This window comes from Etheostoma spectabile, chromosome 23 (genome assembly GCF_008692095.1).
Source record: "Etheostoma spectabile isolate EspeVRDwgs_2016 chromosome 23, UIUC_Espe_1.0, whole genome shotgun sequence".
NCBI classification, from domain to species: domain Eukaryota; kingdom Metazoa; phylum Chordata; class Actinopteri; order Perciformes; family Percidae; genus Etheostoma; species Etheostoma spectabile.
In genome coordinates, this window is record NC_045755.1 from 11809192 (window position 1) to 11829191 (window position 20000).

Here is a 20000-nt window from a genome sequence, read left to right on the forward strand (position 1 = left end):
CCTCCTCTGTCAGCTCTAGCCACTGAAAAGAAATAAGCAGAGAAAAAGCAGTAAAGGATAGTGATAGCCAGACTCTCATTGGCTAGCTGTTAGCCAATCAGAGTAAAGCAGCTTAGCTTGTTGAATATTAATGAGAATTGGCACAACTCGAGCTGAGTCTTCCTGCAGGCTTTCTGTACCCTGCTAGAATGGATTAAAACAAGGTAACCAAGGCATTTTTCCCACAAAAAAATGTTAGAGTCCATGGTAGAACTTCAGCCATTACCACAAAGTAATGCAATATGGGTGGCAGGGCACCTTTAATTGCAATTTGTGGCTTGAAAATTGCAGATAAAGTTGGGTGTACTACAGGGCTATCGGATGGGTCACAGGCATAGCCTTTGTTTTCATCAGTGAAACGTGTAAAAATCAACAATGAAAATTGTTGCCAAATAATTCTGTTGACAGTAATTCATCAACTAATTGTTTCAGGAGTGATATTATATCATGTCAACTTCATAAACTTTTTACTTAAGAAATGAAATAGGATGGGCAAATGCACAAAATAAATTATTAAACTACATCATCTGTAAATTCAACCAATGCCATATTGAAGGAGCAGTCTGCACATTCTCCACTATGCTATCTACAAGCAGACTTTAATGCTTTGGTTCAGCAACATATTTCTTTCTTTATAGACTCCTCCAGTGAACCTGAGTTCAAAAAGAGTGAGCTGCAATACATGTGCTGCACACATAAACACACTACATACTGTATTTTTACACAAACACATGCATGCACGCACACACACACACACACACACACACACACACACACACACACACACATTCACAGCACAGGTTCAGAAGATTAGGCAGCAATGTTAGCTATTAGATTTACTTCTAGTTTACCAAGTCTGCTTAACAAGAACTTTATGTTGTATTTGTGCGGGGGGGGGGGGGGGGGATGGATGTGAGACAGACAGACAGTGTATTACATAAATAGTGCTATATTAACTTTAAAGTTCTTTACTGTGATTATTTCAAGAGATTGATTGTTAACCTCACAGATGTCAGAATTCCAGTCAGATTTATACAAACAAATATTTCAACACAATCAAATTGGGATCAGATCTTGGCTTGTGACCAAAAATGTAGTGGCAATTAAAAGATGGAGGTGTCTAGTATATCAGACAATCACAGCACAGTTCCAAGACCTTTATGTAGTTATGTGTTATATTTTTGTGTCTGTGAATGTGTTTTTGTAGGTGTGTGTGCTATTTTGACCATTTGTGTAGCTTGTAGTTAATCTCTGTTACTGCTGACTGCAGCACACACCTGTTAAATAGCACTTTAGCTGTCACACACTAATACACACATCCACTCTTTCTCTGGATCAGACACACACACACACACACAAGGGGCATGTTGAGGTGGATGCCCATTACTGTTCTGCCAGAGCTGTCAATCCTTGGACTGGCATTGAGTTTGTACAGCAGAGGTTTCAAACACACACAGCAAATGCCATCTCTTGTTGGCTGTTGTAAATAATATATTTCACTGCATCTAAAAGGCTTTTAAAATGCCAACACAGCCTATTCACTTCAAAGTTAACATGTATACATTTGGTCAAGAAAGAAAATGAAAGAAAAAAAGCAGTCTCTGTTTGGTGCTTTTAAATACCTTAACAATAGTGTCCACCATTAAGGTGAGACAAAGTAATCCTTTTATATAATGAACGGTCCTTTTATTTAAGTAACAAGGCTGCAGATGCATTGAGGATCTAGCGTGGTGAATACAGCACAGTACATCAAGGATACATGCAGGTCCTCAGATGTAAATAAATGCAATGTGCAAATCTTGTCCAAACCATCCATGTCCTGTCTTTGGTTGACTGTAGTTATAAAATGATACAGATTGTTTCACAGCTATAATGACTTTGCACTTGGATCCAAACTTTTGGGTTGCCAGGCAACTCAGCAACATCAGCGACTGTATATGGACATTTCTGTTTTTATCTTTGCCTTCCTATCACTGAGGCTTCTTCTTTCTTTCTTTCTTTCTTTCTTTCTTTCTTTCCACTCTTCCGATGTTTTTTCTTTCTTTCTTTAACTGCTGGAATGTGTTTCTACAGGTTCTTTATCTCCTTTTCACAGTCATTCTCACTTTCTATCTCTTACACTTATACTATTTCTCACTTTCTTTTTATGCTTTTTTGTCTAAAAAGTGAGCTTGTTAGGTTACAAGGCAGACAACTTAAGAATAAGTAAGTATAGTGGTATAGATGAAGAGAGCGAAATTAGATGAACGTGAAGAAAAGAATGTAGGACTTCACATTATGATGCGAGGAAGAGGAAATATGTACAATGCCTCTACTGCAAATGCTGTACACTAATTAGCACCTGACGGCATCGACTAAAGTTAGTCACTGCTGCCAAGCAACCTTTGCTCTTTCTCTGTCTTTCTCTTTTATAATAAAGACAAATTGTCTGTTAATAATTCCAATCTGAGTCTGTATGCATTAGTGAGGATAAAATGGCCATATCCGGACAAATCCTTCTATGAGAGAACGCTGTAAGAACGCTTGGGCGACACTCAGGTGGCAGTATAAATTTAAATTCAAAGTGGAAATTAAGGAGCTTTTACTGCATAATTTGGAGTTGTTGAAGCATCCAATATTTTATTGTGAAGAACAGAATTATGGTCCCCAATGTGTTGACAGCACTATTATTAATTAGGGTGATTTGTTAATATGCTTAATACCCCCCGAAAAAAACAGCAGCGCCCAGTGAGTTTTTACAGCGTGGAGATGGCCAAGGGAAGCGCACGGCTAATTGACCGGTATAAGCTTCATTTTTCTGGCTCTTGTAAAAAGAAAGGTAAAATAAATGGTTAAAGTGACATTCTGTTAGAAAGGGAAGAAGTTATACTTTAGTTTGACACCATTATAGTAACTGTAAACATTACAAGATCATTTATATTCATATTTAAACGAATATTCTGATAGCACATCAGCCTAAAAGTGTCCGAGCATGGACACAGTTCCGTTACAATGTCAATACTACATATTTAAGTTTCTATTTTTCTCCCGCCTAATTGAAATTTTCCAATATTTATGTTACCCCTTGGTAAAGAGAGTAAAGTTTTTTGTTTTTTTTTACACATACACAAGTTGAATCTTATCTTTGCATAATGTACGTTATCCATCACCCCAAGTCTTATCTAGTTTATCAATTCAATGCCCATCACTTTCAGCAGACGCATATTATATACAGTTTGGCCATTTTGACATTACATTGGAATATTTTTTTCTCTTGAAATCTCTGGCTTTAACAATATACTTCTGGGCTGTACTTTCTGTATTAAAACAAATACCACCTGACACATTTTCACTTGATCTAAGAAGGGGGATTGTGCCACTAATGAGCATCCAGCATTGTTACAAACTTAGTTCTTAAGCCAATAATTAATGAACAACAACCTAAAGGCTTCTGAGGGTTCTCTAATCTAATAAGGTAGCCTCTACTTTCTATTGTGAAACGTAAATATATTTGACTTACCCATCCATAGAGGTCAGTTAAGTTAATTAATATCCCTTTGACGAATATATATAAAGGCCTTCTTTAAGGAGAAATTAAAATTTCTGTAACCTTATTTTTGTCTGATTTCATCATGAGGAATTGTTTGTGTTTATGGCATGGGTATGGCAGTCATGAAATACAGCAATACAACTGATTATCACTTTCATAGTCATAAATTGTATTTGATTCAATAAATCGATTCAGAGAATTCAAAAAATCGATTCATATTTTATAAAAATATATAAAAAATGATAAGTCTACTGCAATCACATGATAGATACTTTCTTGATCCCCAACGGGAAATTCAAGGTCCCAGTAGCTTACAGACATCACACACAATATACACAAACATCATAACAGGATGTTAAAATAAGAAATAACAAGCAAATCCACACTAATAATATATATATATTTCCCATAAATGTATGCATGGGAAAAGTAACTACATTTACATACTGTGAATCTGTTTTGAATTGAGAATCGTTTTTGAATCAAAAATTGATGATGAAAAAACCCAGAATCAAATCGTGACATTTTCCGAATTGTACACCCCTACTAATTATATGACCAGGAGGAAACTGGGCAAGATGCACATGAAAGCATCCCCCTTCTCTTTCCTCTCCTCCTGCTCCTGTCTTCTCCTCTCTTTGCCTCCTATCTCTTAACTTCTCCTTCTCTTCCAGCCTCGCACTTTCGTTCCCTGATCTAATTAAAATGCCATCTTTAGTTCACTGGTGGGCCCCCTCCCTTCTTCTTTCTGTGTTCTGCTGCAGTGTAAACACGCTGTGTCATATTACAAGTCTGAATCCGCTGTGTCATGATTTGGAAGCTTAACCGCCATGTTTGACAATTTGACTGTGCCATGTTTGATGGAACTAGACAGGGACTTTGAAGATACGTTATGCTTAGGCATGCTTAAGGCCATTATTGCCACCATGGAATTGATCTGGAGGTGTGAGCAGGCTTATGCCATGTTGAAGGCTGCAGCTATGGGTTCAATTCCCACTTCAAAAACATCACATAGTGTGTCATCATCAACAAGGTAGTAACACAGACCTACACTGCAGTGGCGTTGACTCCGACTCCAAACATAGTGAACTCTTTTTACATCTTAACTATCACTGTCATTATCTTTCTGTCATTTGCTGCCCCATTTAAACACACACACACACACACACACACACACACACACACACACAACACACACACACACACACCACACACACACACCCCACACACACACAAGACACACCAACTCCCTCACCAGCCTGTTGATCTGCTGATGCCTCATCAGCGCCTTATGAAAGCCGACAGATTGACAGTGTGAAGCAAATCTCCAATTGCTTCAGAGCTGTGATGTAACCTTGTCTCGCATACATTGTTGAGAGAGTGTTAAACTTTAATCTAATTCTAATCTCACATTCATATTATTAATACCCAAGCACTTAGACACGATTAAAAACAGCCCACCCCCCACCCACCCTCCAAACCAGAGTAACATAACCCGCTTTACACGTAAATGGTCATTTTGAAAACAGACATTTCCCTTCGTGTGTGCCCTTATCAATATTAAAATCAATCAATATCAATAAATAGGGTATCTGTTGTATAACAGTGTTGCAAAGTGGGATGTAATCAATGACAAAACAATGGCATGTGGCAGAAAAAAAGTGGTATTATGTGTATTGAGAAACCCCACCAAAAAAAAAGAATCTAGGTTTGTATCGAATCATGGGTCAAAAATCGTGATACGAACCGAACCCTGGGTTTGGTGTATCGTTACAGCCATAATGGTTATGCGGAGCGGCTTTTACTTTTATCAATGAAACTGGTGACACCAACTTGGCTCTCCTGCCTCCTGCTTGGCTGACGAGCTGACATGCTTCTGGGGTGATAGTGTCTTACTTTGGTAGCTTGACGCAGTTAATTTTATCACAATCTTCATTACAGCGGCTAATTATCCTCTTTACATTTAAATCTAACATTACACTAGTTAACTCAAGCACTCTTAATGGCTTCTCTCTCTCTCTCTCTCTCTCTCTCTCTCTCTCGCTCTCTCTGTTGATCAGTATTTTAAATTATTTAGCTATTCTTCTGCCTCCTAATGTAATAATTGTACATGTAATAACTGTAGTCTATTTGTTGTATTAGAGGTGAAGTTCTACAACAGGGAAACTCGACTGTTAACGTAGCTGCTGTTAGTCCCCAGTAACGTTAATCGGTCCGAGTTGACCCAATGTAGCTCCCGTTTTTCCGCACATGCTGTCTTTTATCTAATTTTTGTCTTTTCGGCCTCACTAACTTTTCTTGTTTCCCCTCCGCTCTCTCTCTCTCTCTCTCTCTCTCTCGCTCTCTCTCTGTTGCTACCTGGCAACAAGCTGGTTTCCTTGGTGATGGAGCTTAGTAGCCTCAAATTTGCAGAGACGGGGGTGTGTATGTGACAGAACTGGTACACACAGAAAGCATGCAGCAAAAGAATGCTCATGCTCAAGTGTGCACATGCAGAGGAAAAATTGCTGCTTTAATTCATTACTATTCCTGTCACATGTACACACACACACACACACACACACACACACACAAATTAACACTTGCATGCATATAGCTTCTTCTTAAACAAATCATTCAATAAATTGCAAATTAAGTAATTCACTGTTTTAACGTGAATTCTATATAATTATATTTCAAAACATACTCAGCAAAGTAAGATAATGAAAAAGTCTGTTGCAGTACATGGTATGCTACTAGTTTTTTTATTTAGCTAGTGTGTAAATTCAGCTCCTATGGTGTCTGTCTGTCTGTCTGTCTTTCTGTCTGTCTGTCTTACTCAGCTTTCTGATTTGTGTTCAAGGTCTGCCTTTCACCTTCCACAGGAGCCATGTTTATTTTTTATATGAATTGCCTGAGAGGTGTGCTGCAAATATTAGAATTTTTTAGCCAGTGTATAAAAGAACCATGAGAAGTGATCTTCCTCTTTGACTTTCACACTCAAGTTTAAGGAGGTTGTAGTCACAAGGGAGACAGATGGGCTGTGAAGAAGATGGGCTTGGTTACAGTGTGTCCGAGAGAGAGAAAGCGAGAGATGTTTATAAACCACTCAGCAGCTACACACCCGCCTTCTCAAACTGTGCTGGTGCAACTCTGTTCTGTTTACCATGTTTGGATAAAGAAGGTGAACCAACGACACAAAGACTAAGGGAGAGTCAGGAAGAGAGTCTCCAGTGTTAAGATGACATTTTAACGAGTCAAAAAGGAAAAGAGGGGGCGCCCAGATAGCTCAGTTGGCAGAGCGGGTGCCCATATATAGAGGTTCACTCCTCAACACAGTGGGCCCGGGTTTGACTCTGACCTGCGGCCCTTTGCTGCATGTTATTCTCTCTCTCTCCCCTTTCATGTCTTCAGCTGTCCTGTCAATTAAAGGCCCAAAATGCCCAAAAAATAATCTTAAAAAAAGAGGGATGGAGGAGTACAGACAAGGAGGGGGCGGAGAGATTGTCTTGTCTCTGTAAACTCAAAACTGCACAGCCATAATCTACAGCACTTTTTACTTTGATTGGTGCACATCTTGTCTTTCATCGGTTAAAATGTGTTGCCAGTGGTAGTCATATCAGCTATAACTAATACATGTTGTTTCCGTGAATAATTTGATGGCAAGACTCCTACAGAGTCATACATCTTCTCTCTAACTTTGGGAGGCTTGTGAAATTGAAGGATGTCTTAAAAAATATTTTGTATTTATTGTGGTAGCAGTTAATAACAGCTGCGAGTTGAATTGTTTGATAGGGATCTGGCGGGATTTGCATGTGAGGGTGGCTTTGACTCTGAGCGGCCTCGTTTTCCACTGCTCTCTCCTTAACTGGTCCTCATATCACAGAGAGGCTAATTGGAGAGGAATTACCTCAACAAGTCTTAATGACATAGCTACAGACACAGAGGGCTCTCTCCTTCAACAGTAAGGAGTCAAACTCTCAACACGTCTCAGTGGCTCCCTCTCATTTACCTGCTTCTTAGCCAGACAGGTGGTTAATCACTCAAGAGTAGACAACGGAATACTGCAGTTTATTGAAAATATCAGTGAAGAGAAGAATATATTTGAAATGGTGGAAATATTTGTATTTCATAATTATGTAACAGCCTTTTAAACTTCCAAGTGATGAGTGCATTTGAATAGAGCATTAAAGGACTCAGGTGATCAAATTGCATGGCCGTAGAACATATATTTCTTCATTTAGATGTTAAAGTACACTATATGTCAGTGAAGTGCAAGCACATTAGATAGAAAATACTGTGCAGTAGGGTTGGGCGGTACTACAATAATACGGTATACCGCGGGGTCTTAGCAACAGTATCAGCTTCAATACTGCCATTAAAAAACTGCAATGCACTTATATAGGAGACAAGGATTAAATATTAAATATAATTAATTTAATGCCTAAAAAGGCTTATGTGTGGTTGTCATCACATGGCAGTGTGGAGGAGAAAGAGAGGGGGGGAGATGGTAAGTCACGCACCGAGTGACCTGGTCTCAAAGAAGCAGCATTTGGGGTTCCGACCTAATGAGAGGGAGAGGTGTTTCAGTATTCGTGTTTGGTATTCAGTTTCTGACCTGAGTGGGCACAAGCCAACAGTTGGGTGACGTCGTCTGAGCCTTACGTCATCATTTTGAATTTGTCACAGTAATACGTTATACTTTTGTTTCTTCTCAGTGGGTCACTAACCTTGGCAGAGAGGCTGGTATGATTGGCCATCTCCCTGTGGTCTCTGTGTTGCATGTGAATGTTTCATGCGTGTGTTTGGCTTCTTCTGTCCTCCAGGCCATGTTGTTGCCCTAGCCTGGTGTTATTGTCCATCTGTCGAGGCTGCTAGCCAAACAGCCCTCTCTGCTCACTCTCTAGTGATTTCATCATGATGGTTGTTGACTACGTTTGATGGAAAGGAGGCAGTCCTCTGGTGGGAATCCTCTCCTAATTGAAATATGCTCACTTTACCATGCAATCTGGATCCTTGTCGAGTGAAGATTTTTTTGTGTGTGTCTAAGGTAAGGTTGTGGCCTGTGGCCACTGAGCTGCAGCGCTACGGTGGTTATGTGCCTTGCTTAAGGGCCTCTCAACGGCAGTTGTAGAGCAAATGGAGTGCCTTTACTTATTCAATTTCCACCACATCTGAGGATTTCAACAGGTGGCTTTGTGTGAATGAGTCCTCTTCTCTAAGCTTTACCCAGCCAGCCCCAACCTGTGAGCCACACAGAGGACCAGAAAAGAATGAAATGGGACCTACTGAGAGTGACTGATGAGCTACGTTTAGAATCACAATACTCACTCAGTGTAATGATTTAATAACGCTGTCACAAAGCTTAATTTCACTTACAAGTGCATGATGAATTCAGTTGTCTGTGTTATGTGAAGGTTTACTACTAGTTTACTATTTCTAACATTAGCCTGGCCTTGAAGGGGACCTGTGTCATGGCCCATTGCACGCAACTTTGTTTACATTCATTTTCCACCACGAGCACACTGTGACAAACACAAATCTACAAAGAACTCTGTAATGAAACATTATCTAACAAGTGTAGTTGATCGGCTCTGTTGTAAAGGCTAACGGTAGCACAATGACATCATGTTAGAAAGCGCAGCTGAAACGTTTTGTCATAAACTAGCTAAGTAACAATAGTGTTAGCTACGATGCTAACGGCATTAATAACTAAGCCAAGCGGTGCTGTCACTATTATTTTAGTGATTTATAGGAAACCCGTGTCTTGCAGATTGTCATGTTACTGAGAATACAGCTATTAGAAGGTAATATATGAAATCAAGGCTAACTTTGACTACTGTAGGGTAGCTAACATAAACTTTAGCTGTCTCCATGAAGCTCACAGCTAAGTTATTATACCTGGCAATGCAGTAAGAAAACGAGAATGATCTAACTACTGTTAACTTAAGCACATTGGCATTGGCTCAGTGGATGTTGATTTTAAATTTATGTTAAAAATAGTCCTGTCCTTCTGATTTCCAACCACAGCCTGTCACTTCCCCCATACTAATGTTACTCGGTACGAAACGTTAGACCTCACGATGCCTTGTGTTTCTCACTCAAGCTAACTTAATGTTCATAAGACGTGACATGAGTGACACATGCTGGTAGGCCAAGGCAAGAAAAGGGAGATTAGCTAATGTTAGCCAAGATATTTATAAAAAGTCCCATTCTAATAGTGATTTCAATATACATACACATTTACAAACAGTACTAGCGATGTCACAATACCAAAAATCTAGTAGACTGATGCCACCAAAAGTACACTATACTTGGGACCCAAGTTGGTAAAAAGATAATAATACTTTAACTAATAAAACATTAACTCCTTTATTTAAACATTTGAACGCCACGAAAAACACAATAATAGTGGCAACTGCGAATAGTATAATACCAGAACATTGTCATCGATACCAATACCAGTAATATTTAATAATTCTTTATACCTAATTTTTTACCACGATAAAAAACAAACAAAACAATAGATACCATGTCCTCCTTTAAAACATGTTTTTAAGGGTAATAAGCATAACACTGTGATGCTGGGACAGTATCATGTCACTCTTTTTTTCAGTTTAAGTTTTTCTTCGTCTCAACTTTCTGTTACTGTTTTGGTGGGAGTGGAGGGGGCAAGGAGAGCGTCATTTACATGTAATCTTGAGAAAACGTCTTCTGGACTTGCTGCTCTGAAGCCTGGCATCACTAGAGCCCGACCGATAAAGGATTTTTAAGGCTGATACCAATACAAAAAATTGGTTATTTAAAAATACAATATTCCGAAAAATCGGCCGATATACAGTATATTTTAACAAGAAATTCAGAAACGCGTAACAATCATAAACTGATTTCTCTAACTTTAGTTATTATTAGTTATTTATGAGTTCTCACTAAAATAATATTATAATTAGTTTTTATTGTCAGAACAGAGGAAAATAAAAATATATTAAAGTTCTGATAAATAAAATGTATAAAAATACAAGCTTAAGATATGAAACTTAAAGTCCTTAAAGTGAATAAAAACGGCCAATATAAATGCAGATACCGATAGATCGGGAAAAGGATCGGGAAAATGCCTAAAATCGACCAATAATCTTGGCCCACCGATATATCGGTTGGGCTCTAATCACCACACAGCCAGCGTACGGACTCGGTTTCCATGAATTCATTCGGAACTCACAGATAGCAAGCATGTTTAATTAGGTTTGTATCTCTCTGACTTTTTGGTTACTGGGCTGGTTAAAGTTAAGCTAACTGACGTTATAGAGGTCCGCTAAAACAACCGATAAAGTTAGCTAATGTCCGTAGCTACAGTATCAATGCTACTGTTAGGCTGTGACAGACAGCGGCAGTGACAGACAACGGCAGAGTGAAACATATGTCCTTTCTGTTTTGGGAGCTCCAGGTGAAGGTGAAGGAAAGCTATAGCTATAATTTTGGTACTGACTTGGTACCAAAGTACCGGTTTCCGTGACATCCCTATACAGTACACATTCATATTACATTGAACCAGCAGTCAGGTAGAAGCTCTTCGAAGAAAATACATATTATACGGAGGCTTTCAAGTCTGTGTGATTGCCTGTGTGTTTTTACGTATGTCTTTTGTGTATGCGTGTCTGAGTCTGCTGTATGTGCACTGGCCTGTGCGTGTGTGTGACCAGTTGTTCCATCAGCTCCAATTTACTTTTACTCCCCTTGACTTCTCCCTGTTTTGCCCACAGGGCATAAAGACTAGTCCAGCAGACACAACTTTACTTCATGTCTTGTTATATAAATGTAGGCCTACACTTACTCTCTGACAAAAACAGGCTTTCTCTCTGTCACTTATCATATTGTACATGCATATCTGTCATCTAAGCTCAGCATTTTTTGTACTATTTCTGAAAAAACATTTTCATGTGGAGAAGCTACTGTGTTGACACACTAATAAGTACAGCATGAGAGACATGTTAAAGCACCTGAAATTCATAAAGTGCATTTTCCCAAAACCACAGATGACCGTGGCTACTCAAAAACATAACTTTTAAATAAAACTTTGTAAACAAAGGATTGAAGATGACTCATAAATCAACTAGACTAGTTACTGCCAGCAATAATTATTTGGGCGTAGGTGTGAATTTTTCAAATGGTGGATATTTGGTTTAGGAATGAAACTCTGCAGCCCTGTACAGATTGTCCTCTGATCAACATGACTGTATACTTCTTAAAATGTTTTTTTAAAGAAACTCTTTAGTTAGCTTAGGCCTTTTAGTGTGATTTACAGCTATGCAGAATATAAATATCGCTTCAAACTGTTGGTTGGCTTTCTAAGTCATCAATATCTCTCTCTCACACACACACACACACACACACACACACACACACACACACACACACACACACACACACACAGGAGTAAGGAGAATGAGAGGAGGCAAGAATGGAGACAGATGTTGGGACATAGGAGGGAGAAGAAAAGAGATGGAAAGAGAGGAAGAGAGAGGTGTGCAGACTTTTGTATGAGGCTGACCTAGATAGCAGGAGAGGATTGGACACACTCCTTCTCTGGAGGGACACCATCACAGCTGCAGTGGACTGTGTGTGTTTGTGCATGTTTATGTATGTTTACAGCAAAGTACATGATGTGCTCTCTGTATGGTATAAAAATGTCTCCAAATCTTTTGAAAAGTGGTGCATTTGTGTGAGTGCTGGATTGTGTATGGGGAGGAAAGAAGTGAGTCGGAAAGATGAAGTCAATGAGCCAAGAAGGAAGCCAAAGTGGAGAGAAGTAAGCTTGTTACATCAGATGAATGTGATGAATTTCATCCCTGCAACTCTGGGTAATAAATCTCCTGGCGTTATTTTACCTGATTGTTGTTCATGTATTCTTTTTCTATATTTTAAATTTGTTTGTTTTCTTCTTTAACATTTTCACCATTATACACAATTGCATTTTGACTGTGTATGTGTGTGTGTGTGTGTGTGTGTCTATGGGTTTTTGTGTGTGTGAGAGACTTTGTGTTTGATGCTTACCCATTGAAAATCAATACTGCACCACAGCAATTTACTGCCATCATGGGATTGGTGGGTGGAGGACTACAGCATCCAATCAGAATCCTGAAAGATCTATGGTTAGTGGGCTTATGCCTGAGAGGTGTGTGTGTGTGTGTGTGTTTGTGTGTGTGTGTGCATGTGTGTATGTGTGTGTGTGCGTGCATGCGTGTGTGTGTGTGTGTGTGTATACACACATGACAGGAATAGTAATGAATTAAAGCAGCAATTTTTTTCATTGGTGCAAAATGTGAAACAAAGAAGAGACACAAGTGGAGTGAAGGAGCTAAAGATAGTATTTCTGTACTTTGTAGCTGTCATGGGCAACCTGAGCATTCTTTACCTTTTGACGCAAACTCTACAATATAATGCACCATATTGCCCTCATAACCATGAGTTATGAGCTACTGTACCGCCTGCATGACAACACAATAGCTTGGTTCATTATTCATACTAGTGCCGTTCCTGTTTGAAACGTATGCTTGCTTGGAACCAGCCAATTGCTTGGTTCCCAGTATTTATTTCCCCAAAACTTTATTGTGTAAATTTTTACAAACAACACGTGACATAAAAGGCAGGCTTGGTTCCCAATATTGCTGCTTGCAGTGTTGTCTGGGTCGTACCGTTCTCAAGAGCAACTCTTGGTAAATGTACTGTTTTTAGATAGCGCCTTTCTACCTTGCCGGACAAATCGCTTTACAATTTGCCTCTCATTCACCCATTCACATACACCGATGGTGGCGGAGCTGTAAAGGCAATACCATAAACACACCTGTTTTAGCCTTCATGTTATCGTAATGAAACAATATGACTTAAAACTGCCAAAAGACACAAAACTAAGAAGTACAATTAGATGCTGAGACCATATTGTGAGAGGCAAATTAGTTTTCTGTAGTTTTCTTCACTACTCCGACTCTTTTTTTTAAAGGCACTTTCTAGCTGTCAGTAGACAAAATGCATGTTGAGGCACAGCATTAGCATATTGAGCCATGGGGATTCCTGCTTTGACTGAACACGGTGACCACATCTGAGTGTTGCACTCAACAAGTTACACATGTCTTTTGTCTAGGCTTTATCTGTCAAGTGGTGACAGAATGATACTGCTCTCATTTCCTTTTCTTTTCCTCCCTCCTCTCTACCCACCCCATGTTCCTGAGCTGACTAAAGGCTTTTAATGTTTTATATGCTGAGTCTAAGGTAGAAGTAGATGAAGGGAAGATAGAAAGATAGGGCTGCAATGGCATTTGATTATTTTTCTCGTTTCTTTTTGTCTTTGCTGTTCTCTATTTGTATGTCTTTCCAAATAATCTTTAAATTTCCACAGAAACATTTATATGGGAAATTTGTTAGTTTCTCTTTTTTGTTTCATTATTCTTTTCCCCTCGTTTCCACTCTTCATTTTCATTATGTGAAAGGGAAATGACCAGACCACCTTTATAGTTAGGGCTGCACAATATTGGAAAAAACTGACATTGTGGTATTTATTTTCCTGTGATATAAAGCTGCACTATATGAACTAAAATCAAAATCACAATTGATTGTAAATTTTACCTCGATAATGATAAATGAACAATGATCACATTTTCAATACTAAAAATTGTTGCATCGCAATTCATCCATAATTGGATTAGAATCAAATCGTTGGCTTCTGAATTGGAGTCAAATCGTGAGGTGCCTAGAGATTCCCACCCTTAATGCAGAGCCTGCATGTCACGCACTAGCAACAAACGTTGTGTATCCAAATGACGTTATATCAGACACAGACTGCTGTTGTAGATTATTGTTACCTTCCCAGCTTCGTGCCTCTGAACCGTAATGTTAGATGGGGCAGACCCCTTGATAAGGCTAACTACATTAGCTGTAGCCTTGCTGATAGGAGCTTTCTCCAAACTCTGCAGTGAAAAATGGCCCGGAGACATTGTGAAAACATTGCATTAATCAGGTGATTTATTTTATCTTTGTAGTAAATATAAAACACTGACTACTGTAGGTTCACTACCCATGGGAAAACATGTGGATCCCTGTGTCCACGGCAGCTGTCGCTTACAGTACTTTTCTACACATGGTAGAGCCTCACTTCTTATAACAAACCCATACACACATTTCCCACATGGCCACCTGTCTTAAAGGGGAAGGGTCGGCCGGTAACAATTATTAAAAAGGAGAATGGGGAAAGCTTACTTTTCCATTGAACAGCAAAAAAGTTGTAGCGCTAACATCGGACATCCTGCGACGGGACTATCGCACATGCGCACATAGAGATGTAGACGATGAAACAAGATTTTGTGCGGCCCTAGTTTTAACTGTATTAAACTATATAAGGACCGGACCTCTATTATTACAAGTACTGTGCATGTACTCCAACAAAAAAACGAATGTTTGTAAAGTCTGCATCTGCTGGGCTTTAAGGTTGATGTTGTGTTGATCAATTGTTACTGTCAATTCTCAGAATATTGTTTCTACAAGGCAAGAAGCAGAAATCGGTGACCATTTCTGTACTCACTTAATTTCTCTTCCTATTCCCTTTCCTAAATTATTAACCAGTCATAAGTCGGAAAAGCGTGTGAACAGGAAGTTCAGCATGGTCAAATATGGCTTCCGGCTCCTGCGTGCTCCTCCGAGGGGGGCTCTAGTAGCAGGGCTAAGAACGGCTCTTGCTCTGTGTGTATGTGTGGGACAGGGTGACGCATCATGCGGCAGTAGTCTGAATATTTTAGCAGGAAACATTAGTGACGCTTTTCCCTCTCTCTTTCATCATTCTCTCCCTTCTTGCTTTCCTTTCTCAACATTTTTCTCTGCGTCTTTCTCTTTTTTTCCGCTCAATGTGTGGAAAAGAAGGCACACACACACACACACACACACACAAACACACACACACACACACACACACACAGTTCTTTTGTGAATTTCTGGGGGCAACCCCAAAATGTTCCCTGGTTTCTATGCTGTGGTTCATTTGGGGGGAGAGGGAGCGTGCCAGGATGCAGTATAGCGATTAGTAAAGCGATTGTTTGGTACAGAGCTCTGCTTTATCAGTTTTGTTTGTTGGGCCCTTGCTTATCCTCACTATTAGAAAAGGTCCGTCAACAGAATAGCCATATTCAAAAAGTTATTTAACAGAACTGGATGACAAAAGATTAAGGGACAAGTATAATATACTTTGCAAAGCAGAGCACAAATGCCCCAGAGATTGGAATAAGGCTTCACTCAACAACGTTTTTTTAAGTAGGTATTTTACTTTGTGCAAAGAAAGTTCAGTTCCGTCTGAGAGCATGCAGCATCCTTATCTAGTTTCTACAAGGCTCAAAAGAGGGAAGGGAGTGGCACACATTTGTGTTGAACACAGAAACTGAAATGTTTAAAGCAATAGAACAATTAAATTGTAATTTACCATTAATTCAACCACAAAAATGTCACAACATACAATGGGTGTATAAGAGTACATGAGTATTTATTCTATTTTCATCACACGTTCATGAACTACACTGCATACTGGATTCTCTACTTACTGTGAAAAACAACTGGACGACTGGCTCATATGAATAAGTCCAACTCGGGTCGCATACCTATAATAATCCAGAAAAAAAAGAAGTTACCAGCAGAAACACTCGGCCAGGCCGATAATCGGTCAATCCTTAATGCATGTGTTTCTGTACACCAGCAAAATCCCTGTAGTATACACTATACACATTGTGAAGTGTTTTTACTGAGGATTCAGCATAATAGCCTGCAGCATCCACATGTGTAAGAGCCTGTAGACCTGATGGAGAGAGAGAGGAGTAGGGGTGGACTGAAAAAAAGAAAAAAAGAGGTTTAATTCTTGCTTTGGGGTATGTATGTTCAACACTTGGCAAAAGAGTCTTTAATTTCATTACCACTTGAAGAAAAAGAAGACAGCTCAAGGTTTAAACCACACACACAAAACCACACACACACACCAACATTCAAGTCCCACTGGACTACCCCTTTCTTTGCTAAACATACTGCAAGCTTGGCTCATACTCATAAACACTATCACACGCGTAAATCACACATACCCTCTAACCCCTGGAAAACCACAAACATAGATACATTATCTATGTGCACTTCCTTTCTTATACCTCAATTTATCTGTATCTCTCTTCCCCCCATTTTTCTTTACTCCTTGTAGGTTTTTTCACTCAATTTTCTTGCCGTTTGACCTTCTTTGCAAGTTTGTCTGCTAGCATCTGTCTCTTTTTTTGTTATTAAACAGAACATATGCTAAGTGTTGCATATGTAGAAGAAAAATATTGTATACCCATGTTTTAATTAGCATAGCACTAATAGCCAGCATTGGACCAGCAATAAAAGGATACGACTAACAGATATTGCTGGCGCATTCAAAGCCTGATATAGCTTATTGCTCAGTACTATAGACGCTCATTGCTAACCAAACCTATTAAAAACCAGTGATGGGAATAACGGTGTTATAAAATAACAACATTACTAACGGCGTTACTTTTTTCAGTAACGAGTAATCTAATTGATTACTCTTCCCAAACCTAATAATGCCGTTACCATTACTGCCAAAATGCAGCGTATAATTGAAGCTGTTTTTTTCTTCAGACCAATGAGATCTCTGAGCAGAGAAGCAAAGAGTTTTTTTCTTCCCTGGTTATTGGCCAGTGCACGAGACAAGCGCTTAAATGCTAACTATTGGCTGAGGTTCAATAAAATTTCATGGTAAGCCAATCAGAGGTAGAGTTGGGCGGGTGTTCCTAAGCACAGACACATGACGAACAACACAAGCGAGTCAGTCAACAAGAGACAGTTATGGCTTTATGAAATCAAGGGGGGGGGGAGGAGGAGGATTTCCCACCATGGTCAGAAAACAGGCACTATGACTCTAGAGTAACTACTCGCTCCAAAGCTATTCGCTGTCACTTTCTCACTTCTCTCGCATTATCACACACACACACACACACACACACACACACACACACACACACACACACACACACACACACACACACACACAAGCGCGCCTGCTTGACGTACACACCAACGCAAAAAAATAGACATCAGGCCACTTCATTTATTTGCACTGCAAAGAGTGTATATATATATATATATTTTTTTTTTTATAGTGCCAAGCATTATTTAATTTTACCCAGTTGTGGCCTGTTGAGGGGCAATAAGTATCAAAAGTTCTAAAACATCATTGTTGTTATTTGTATCGATCCACCAGACATAATATCTACATACATGGTATTTGATCGTGGTCTCACTTTGTCCCACAGCAACATTAAAAGAGTTTAGAGTTGTGTACAGTTTCTGTTAATAATGTATTGTAATAAGTGTCCATTTCATTATAATATTCAAATTTATCATAAATAATTGAACATGCTCATGTATTTTATGTTCCATGGCGGGGTCACATTTGAGCATTTAAAAATGTACTTGAAAGTAACGCATTAGTTACTTTCTGAAGTAACTAGTTACTTTCATAATTTGTAACTGAGTATCTAATTCAGTTACTTGTTGGAAGAAGTAACTAGTAACTGTAACTAATTACTTTTTTAAAAGTAACTTGCCCAACACTGTTAAAAACATATCAGTGAGCCACACCGTTGCACTGCCTGACTGGATATAGAGGTTGGAAAGTATTAAGAAATGGACCGATACATTGTTGGTTTTTGTCTTTTCGTAGGGTTCGTTGACAATAGGAAAAATATATAAAAACGCCACTCTTCTCTTTCAACTGTAACCAGCCAGCATCAACAAAACCAAGTATTAGCACATCAATCTGGGAGCGGAGAATGAGTTTCAGGTGATCTCTGGGATGTGCAGTGCGATTGAACATGACAGTAGAAGATTAAGACTTCAACCACACACATCATTTATGTATGCACGTCATTTTACAGACATTCAATAGCCACTGCACGATAAATTGTAATAAATATTGTTGTATTTTTTTTATGACTTTGATTCTCATTTAATTTTACGAGGTGACTGCATCACAAACGCTGCTACTTTCTTCTGTACGTTTTAAACATAGACTATATAAAATAGGTTTTAACGCACTGCAATGCTCTCTCTTCTCTTCATTGAAGTCTCTATGTTTACAGGCTTGTGGTGATGCACAATTTGCTATAGGTGCCAAAAAATATCTCTGTTTGGTACTGCCAATTTGTTTTGCTTTGTTAAGGTTCATGTGTGCAATAAACATTACACTTTGTGAGAAAGAAATCGTGGCAGAGAATCGTGATATCAATTCTAAGCTGAAAAAATCGTGATTTATATTTTTCCCCGAATCGTGCAGATTCAGAGCAGAAAGAGGAAGGAGCACAAAAGAATTTCAGTCACAATTTCAAGTGTGTTAGTGTGTAACTGTTGCATTTCCATATGTTTTCATTATCGTTTTCATACAATATCTAGACACACATGATGTCACTATATTTATAAACTTGTTGCCTTGGAAACACTGAGGTAGGCTTTCTGTCAGCTTGTTAACACAATGGTATTATAGACACGTGTGTGTGTGTGTGTGTGTGTGTGTGTGTGTGTGTGTGTTGGACACAGCCTTGGAATTGTGGGTACGTTCTCTCCACGCGCTGTATTGCCTCTCTGCTGTCTCGCTGCCAAGATTCTGATAGCTTCAAGATGTAAAGAGAGAGAAAGAGAGATTAAAAGGAGAATACAGCAAAGGGATAAAAAATGACACAAAGTGGACAAAATGTAAAATAAAACAAGGCAGAGACATCTTGCTACTGCTTGCTTCACTGAAACCAAGCCCTGAGAATTCACCGGAGACACACAAATCATCAGCACTGGTTTTAAAAGGCAAAGTCAACCTTCTCCAAGGAGACTTTTTAAAATGAGCTAGAATGAGCTCAGTGCCATTACATGACTTTATTACACAAGCAGCATGTTCTTGTGGCTTATGTCTGTCTGCAAGAGGTTGTTCAGAAAATACCCTCAGATAAGTGGAGAGTTACAAGAAGTCAATTAAAATCTTTATTATAAAATATGTTTTATTTTGATTCTATTCAATTATATAGTATTATGCGCTACATGCCAAAAGTGTGGACACTCATATCACATAGTCACATTTCATCCCAAAATTATTGCCAATATTAAGACTGCTACATTATTACTTAATTTGAACTAAGGGATTAACCTAAACCATGAAATACAGCCCCAGACCATAAGTACACTAAAGTATCTCCATATACATTTTGCCATCTAGTGTAGATATCATACCATAGCTATACCATAGTCCCTCCACGCTTCCTAGGATATGACTTGTATTCTAAACAGAGATGAAATCTGCTTATGCTGAAGTTTTTTTTTTCTCTAATACTGATCTCCTGTTTCAATGAGCCAAAATCTACTAAAAATATGGAAATATACTGTATATTTT

General features: G+C 38.9%; 1 protein-coding gene and 1 long non-coding RNA gene across 10 annotated transcripts in view; one reads left to right on the top strand and one right to left on the bottom strand.

Moving 5' to 3' along the window:
* Nucleotides 1–7898, bottom strand: part of LOC116672868 (uncharacterized) — a 25503-nt gene extending 17605 nt beyond the window's left edge. The window contains exons 1-2 of the long non-coding RNA XR_004327665.1: nucleotides 7846–7898; nucleotides 745–750 (exon numbers count right to left, since the gene is read on the bottom strand). This is a non-coding gene — a long non-coding RNA (uncharacterized LOC116672868). The remainder of the gene's footprint in view (nucleotides 1–744; nucleotides 751–7845) is intronic.
* cacna1c (calcium channel, voltage-dependent, L type, alpha 1C subunit) overlaps nucleotides 1–20000 on the top strand; it is a 199899-nt gene that overhangs the window by 84635 nt on the left and 95264 nt on the right. The gene's annotated exons all lie outside the window — the stretch shown is intronic.